The following is a 6,953-nucleotide window of genomic DNA, read 5'->3' as shown; positions in this document are numbered from 1 at the left end:
TGGTAAAGCATCTGCCTGCAATGCAGGATTGGATTCCTGGGTCGGGAAGACCCCCTGGAGAAGGGATAGGTTACCCACTCCAGAAGTGTTGCCTGGAGAATTCCATGGACGGAGGAGCCTGGCAGGCGGAAGTTCGTGGGGTTGCAAAGAGTCGGACACAACTGAGCGATTTTCACTTCGTTTTCACACTTCACAGGGAGTTTGGATCCCACTTCTCAGATGTATATGTAAACAGATGGAGCCTGGTGAATCCGAGAGGCCCTTGCAGATAATGTATTCTGTGATGCAAAGGTAGCATAGGTGTCCCCGCCCTCAGGAAGCTTAAGATCTGGGGGGGCCTGATGGAGTGAGACAGCAGGCTTGGTAAATTCTGGCTGGTTCTTAGAAAGCATCTGCTTGAGGACAGGGGCTGGAGGGAGGACCACAGACCCTGTGTCCTGGAGGACGGCGTTTCTGCTTGCAGAGGAGGGATGGTTTGCCGCCACGTGCCCATGGCTTTGCTGGATCTGAGGCTGGATTCTCCGCAAATCTCAGTCCTGAGTGGGGACTGTTTTCCCTGGGGACACCCCAGGGATCCTGCCTTCAGGATGCTCTCCTCCTGAGTCTTTGGAGTGTCCTTGGTTCCCAGAGTCATGAACACTGGCCATTCGCATGAAGACAGGGAGGCAGCGGGGAAAGAGGGTGACAGCTTATAGTTGGAGACCTGGGTTGTGTGACAGCTTGTGGTTAGAGAGCTGGGTTGTATGCTTGGCTCTGCTGGTGAGTGACATGTCATGTGGCCTTGGGGACACATCACTCTACCTCTCAGGGACACATTTTCCTCATTGATACAATGACCGTTTTTCTAAGTGGTCGCTGGGTTCTGGGCATGGGGTCGGGTGATGTCACTGCTTCAGGCAGCCTTCAGTCAGGTGGGGAGACACTTACTTTCCATGTAGTGTCCCCTGGGGTGTCCCCAGGGGAGACAGTCCCCACTCAGGACTGAGATTTGCGGAGAATCCAGCCTCAGATCCAGCAAAGCCATGGGCACGTGGCGGCAAACCATCCCTCCTCTGCAAGCAGAAATGCCGTCCTCCAGGACACAGGGTCTGTGGTCCTCCCTCCAGCCCCTGTCCTTGAGCAGATGCTTTCTAAGAACCAGCCAGAATTTTCCAAGCCTGCTGTCTCACTCCAGCTCTCTAATCCATCCCTCTCATCCATGCCAGAGGGATGCCGGGGCTGGGGTGGGGGGAACAAAGGAGCAGACATGGGGTCATTGGTTCAGCCAAGGAAGGCTTCCTGGAGGAGGAGGCGACATTCACATTTGAATGATACATGCGAGTCAGTTGGTAGAAGGAGGTGGGGAGGAGGAAAAGGACTGAAGACATTTCCAGAGAGCCAGGAATCCACCAGTCATCTGGCCCTTACAACACCAGCTCCGGCTCCCTCCCAGATGCTGGCTGATGCTCAGAGGAGGCCCACCGCCTGGAAGGCTGCCAGCCGCCGTGGTCCATGGCGGGGACGCCTTTGCACCCTCTGCTGGCACGAACTCTTTGCCTAGCCCACAGCTGACTTGATGTCGTGAACTAGCCTTGGGGAGAGTTTTCCAGCAGTCAGCAGGATGTCTCTCTGGGATCCCCAGAGATTTAGATCAGAGCTGATAGAGCCTGGTCTCTGCCAGGGATTGCTGGAAGGGATGGCACCTCTCTGCCTCCCACCCCAGGGGCTGCCTAAGGGTAGAACTCCCAGCTCTGTCTGCCCCAGTGAGAATCCTTATTGAGTGTCGACTGCAGGGCAGTGGGAGAAGACAGATAGTCTCATCACCGAGACTGTGCAGGGAAGGTGTGGTCTCATGGGGGAGTCTGAGCAGGCCCTCTGAGCGAGCCTGGCATGTTCCTGGGTAGATTCCTAAGTAGGGGTGCATGGAGGTGAGACCTAAAGCAAGAGAAGGAATGTGCTCATTGAAGGATGGGGTGAGTTAGGACGGGCCCAGATCGGATTCTAGACAAAGGCCTGGAGGGAATAAAGCCTGCGGGGTTAGGGAGCTTTGTCCATTAGGGAGCAGAAAGGAGGCCAGGTGGCTGGTGCCTGCAGGGGAGAATGGGAGGCTGAGTGACAGGATGCTGAGGGGCTGCCGGGGTTTTGTTCTTTATCCTGAGAGCAGCAGGGAGGCTTATCAGCGGGATGCTAATAGGAGTGGGTTTGTGTTTTGAAAAGAAACATCACCCTCTCTCTCTTTTTTTCTTGCTGCACCATGCAGCTTGTGGAGTCTTAGTTCTCCAACCAGGGATTAAACCCAGGCCCTCAGCACTGAGAGCGTGGGGTCCTAAGACCCCTGAGAGCCAGGGAGTTCCTTAGCGACATCGCCCTGGAGGAGAACGGGCGGGTAGAGGAGACGCCCGCTGTGGCTGGACCCCTCTGCTCAGAGGTTATTGCAGCACATCAGGGAGGCCTGATTGGCGGAGGTGGTGGTGAGCAGGTGGCAGGTCTGGAATTTTCTGGAATGCACGCAGGCCGTGAGGGAGAGGGCATGTCAGCTTGAGGAACCCCAGGCTCAGAGGCGGGGTGGGGGGTTGCCCAGGCCTGTGGAGTGGAGCCAGCGTTGTCTTTCCTGCTTCTTCAAGGTAGATCCTGGCATCAGAAAGCGCCAGAGCAAGAAGCAGCCTTGGAAATCAACTCATCCATTTACAAAGCAGAGAAAGAGACAGGCATAGAGAACGAGCGTGTGGATCCCGAGGGGGAAAGGCGGCAATGAGATGAATTGGGAGACTGGGATCTACACACACACGCTACTGATGCTTGCGTAAAACAGGCCACTAGTGAGAGCCTTCTGTGCAGCACCGAGAACCCTACTCCGTGTTCTGTGTCGCCCTAAATGGGAAGGAAATCCAAGACAGTGGGGAGATATGTATACCTGTGGTTGCTTCACTTTGCTGTTCAGCAGAGACTAACACAACAGTGTAAAGCAACTGTGCTCCAATAATAATTAAAAGCAAAAAAAAAAAAAAATCAACTCATCCAATTCTTAGATTTTATAGATAAGGAAACCCAAGCCCCAAGGGGTGAAGGCTTTAGGGGCCAGAGACTACCCGGGGAGTTAATTAATTAACGGACTGGTCTAGGCATACATAAACACAGCTCTGGTGACCCCTAGAGAGTGGGACAAGTGTTTGTTCAGGAGGTCGACCGCTTGGCAGAAGTCCCTCCAGCTGCTTTCCCAGCCCCCTTGCCTGGTTGGCTCCTGTCTCAGCCACGGCCTGGGGTTAGAGGATCCAGATGTCCAGGGCCACCGAGACCGGCTAGATTTCCCCACGTCGTGGGTTCCCAGTGTTGGGACTAGTAGGTCAGCAGGCACGCGGGAGGGGGCAGGTGGCAGGGAAGGAGAGCCACCCTGTTCTTTAGGTGAGTTTTCCAGCATCTGAGCTTAGGGAGAAGGCTGAATCCCCAGGTACCGCAGTGGGGCGGAGCCTGGCAGCTGAAACCAGAAAGTGAAAGCTGTTCCCCTTGTGCCTGAATATAAGGACCTTGGTGTTTATTTATTTTTTTGTTATTTTTAATTATTTTTGATTTTTTCCTTTTAACTTTTTTATTTTGTATTGGAGGCTAGCCTATTGATGGGCTTCCCAGGTGGTGCTAGTGGTAAAGAACCCACCTGCCAATGCAGGAAACTTAAGAGATGCAGGTGCCATCTCTGGGTTGGGAAGATTACCTGGAGGAGGACATGGCAACCCACTCCAGTATTCTTGTCTGGAGAATCCTGTGGGCAGAGGAGCCTGGCGGGCTACAGTCCGTAGGGTCACAAAGAGTTGGACACGACTGAACTGACCTACCAAGCACAGCATGTGCAGCTGATTGATAATGCTGTGGCAGTTTCAGGGGGACAGCAAAGGGACTCAGCTGGACATATGCATGTATCCATTCTCCCCCAGACTCCCCTCCCATCCAGGCTGCCACACGACACTGAGCAGAGCTGAACCGTGGTGTTTAGAATTGAATGCTGTGACAAGGTATGACATATATTATCCAATACTGTGCTGAGTCCAGATGTAAAAGACCATTCTGAAGACGTGTTGGTGTGGGGGCCAAAATGTTGGAATTTTCACTTTTTTTTTTTTTTGAGAAAAGCAGGCTATTTGAAATTGGGCTTGCATTAGGAAATTCCCGAACACGTTTTCGGGCAGCTGCGTGAGTAGTGCGTGGTCAGAGTCATCTGACTTTGTGTCTGAGGACTCCTCGGGGTCCCAGAAGGACCCGGGGTCTCTGTTCTCTGCAGCTGCCTCCTTGAGGGGAAGCTTGGAGAGGCTCTGGAGTCATGCAACCCTGGGCTGGGGTGTGCGGGGGGCACAGCCATGTCCTTGCTTCACTGACCACCTGCGTGACATCCGTGCTCACCTCTCTGAACCCCAGGTTCCGGTTTTGCTAAGTGGGGATGGGAATCCCCATTTCACAGTGCCATCGTGAGTATGGAATGAGATCATGGGTGGAAAGTGCCTAATAGATGGTTCAGGGTTGAAAAGGAGTGTTCAGTCAATTTACATTCTGCTGTGATTTCTCACTCTGGGACCCTGACATCAACCAAGATCGAGGCAGGTTGGATCAGGAACAGAACCTTCTTCTTCAGCTCCGGCCAGTCCTGGCTGTCTCTGGGGGTTACTGCCATGGCAACGGGTCGGTGGAGCGGCGAGGATGCCCCGGGGCAGCTGAGTGGCCTGCTGGCGCCTGGAGCGGGCGTGGAGGCATCCTGATTAACGGCTGCCTGAGCCACCGGCTTCGTCTCAGGCCACCCTCAGGGATGGGTGTAGGGTGCGGAGAATTTCTTGCCCAGGGCTGGGGAGAGCGGCCCTCGCTGGGACGTGCCAGGGCCCTGGGGCTGGGCACAGTGACAGGAGCCGCAGAGTCTCCGAACTGCCGGGGCGGAGTGTGAGGTCCTGGCAATCAGCGCCTCTCTGAGCGACCCAAGACAGAACAAACGGGTAATAAATGCCTGCAGCGTGGCCGGCAACGGGGCGTTCCTTCCCCGAAGGTTCGTTTCCACAACAATCCTGGGCGATAAGTATAATCTCCCCCAGCAGGGAGGTGGACACCAAGGCCCAGAGACCTTGCTTATCGTTCATGCTTAATGCATGAATCGTTCATGCTTAATGCACAGCTAGGGTTTGCGGCCGAGATGATTCTGATTTCAGTCCTGCGTTCTTCCTACCACCGCGTGTTATCTGTCGTCTGTCCAGCTCTCAGAGATGTGTCTGGTTTATCCCTCTGTGGCATTTCTAGTCCCTGGGAAGGTGCTTCACATATATTAAGTGAAACTGAAAGTCGCTCAGTACTGTCCCACTCTTTGTGACCCCATGGACTGTAGTCCGTGGGATTCTCCAGGCCAGAATACTGGAGTGGGTAGCCTATCCCTTCTCCAGGGGATCTTCCTGACCCAGGAATCAAACTGGGGTCTCCTGCATTGCAGGCAGATTCTTTACCAACTGAGCTAGGGCAGCTCCACATATATTAAGGGTTCAGTTAAAAATTATTGGACCAACGAATTGCTGGGGATCATTGTGGTGCCGTTTTTCAGAAGTTTGTCTTTAATGGGAGGATAATTTACAATTCTGCTATGGCAGTAGCATTCATCACCATGATGTTCCCTCTGTCTGTGTCTCCATCGCTGCCCTGTAAATAGGTTCTTCCTGACCACCTTTCTGGATTCCATATATATGCGTTAATGCACAATATTAGTTTTTCTCTTTCTGGCTGACCTCACTCTGCCCAACAGGCTCTAGGATCACCCACCTCCTAAGAAATGACTCAAGTGCATTCCTTTTTATGGCTAAGTAATATTCCATTGTACATATGTATGTAGTATCATGTTTTACAGGTAGAGTCCTAAAAGTTGGCCAGGTAACTGTGCATGTACGTGGGCTTCTGTCAGACCCTTTGAGGGGAAAGAGAGACTTAGGCCTTAGTGACTTGGCTTTCAGCCTCTCTTTACCAGCCAGTTTTCCCGTGAGCTCTAGTCACACTGGATTCCACCCTGAACGTGCATTAAAATGCCCCTCTGTGCCCTCTCTCCTAGTTTTCCCTGACTTGGAATATTCTCATTTCCATCTTTTTCTTGAGGATTCCCATACCCACCTTCAAGTTTCAAATGCCCCCTTTGTGATGTTTCCCTTGATGCCTTTAAGGCAACACCTCTCACATTTCTTTAAATTTCAAGTGAACAGCAAAGGGACTCAGCCAGACATGTACATGTATCCATTCTCCCCCAGACTCCCCTCTCATCCAGGCTGCCACGTAACACCGAGCAGAATGGGACCTTGGTGTTTAAAATTGAATGTTGTGACAGGGCCTGACAGATGTTATCAAACACTTTGCTGAGTCCAGATGTAAGAGATCATTCCGGAAATGTTTGTGCGTGGGCCAAAATGCTGGGATTCTCTCTCTCTCTCTTTTTTTTTTTTTTTGAGAAAAGGAGGCTGCATATTTGCAATTGGGATTGCGGCTCTCTAAATCTCCATACCACCTGTGGGTCTCTTTGGCATGTCCTTGGTGACATTCTGCATTGCAGTCTGTCTTCCGTGGATGCCTTCCTCCCCTTACAGACACGCGCTCCTAGCAGGCCCTGACTGTCTTGATGCTGTGTCTTCTGGGGCGTCTGGCCCACTCACACCCAGCAGTTGTAATGAGTGTGGATTTGAGTGGCGCTGACTTGGAGCAGGGCTCCCCACCCCGGATCCCCTGTCACCCTGACACTCTGGCATGGGGCTGGGTTAGCAAGGAGTCAGGCTAGAACCCGGCAGGGCTGGGGTAGGGCCTCCAGCTGCCTTCTCTCCCCACGTGTGGGCTGAGAGCAGCCTCTCCAGGGGCCTCCCTGACCTCTGCTGACCTTCACTGGGGCTGTTTTCCCATTCTCTTGGGTCAGGCTGAGAAAAACAGGAAGAATCATTAAGAGATAGAGCCTTCCGAGCCAGCAAGATGATGCCTGA

The sequence above is a fragment of the Bison bison genome, unplaced genomic scaffold, assembly GCF_000754665.1.
Source record: "Bison bison bison isolate TAMUID 2011002044 unplaced genomic scaffold, Bison_UMD1.0 scf7180017864173, whole genome shotgun sequence".
In the NCBI taxonomy this organism is placed as follows: domain Eukaryota; kingdom Metazoa; phylum Chordata; class Mammalia; order Artiodactyla; family Bovidae; genus Bison; species Bison bison.
The sequence above is the reverse complement of the archived record's forward strand: the minus strand, read 5'-3'. Positions refer to the sequence as shown.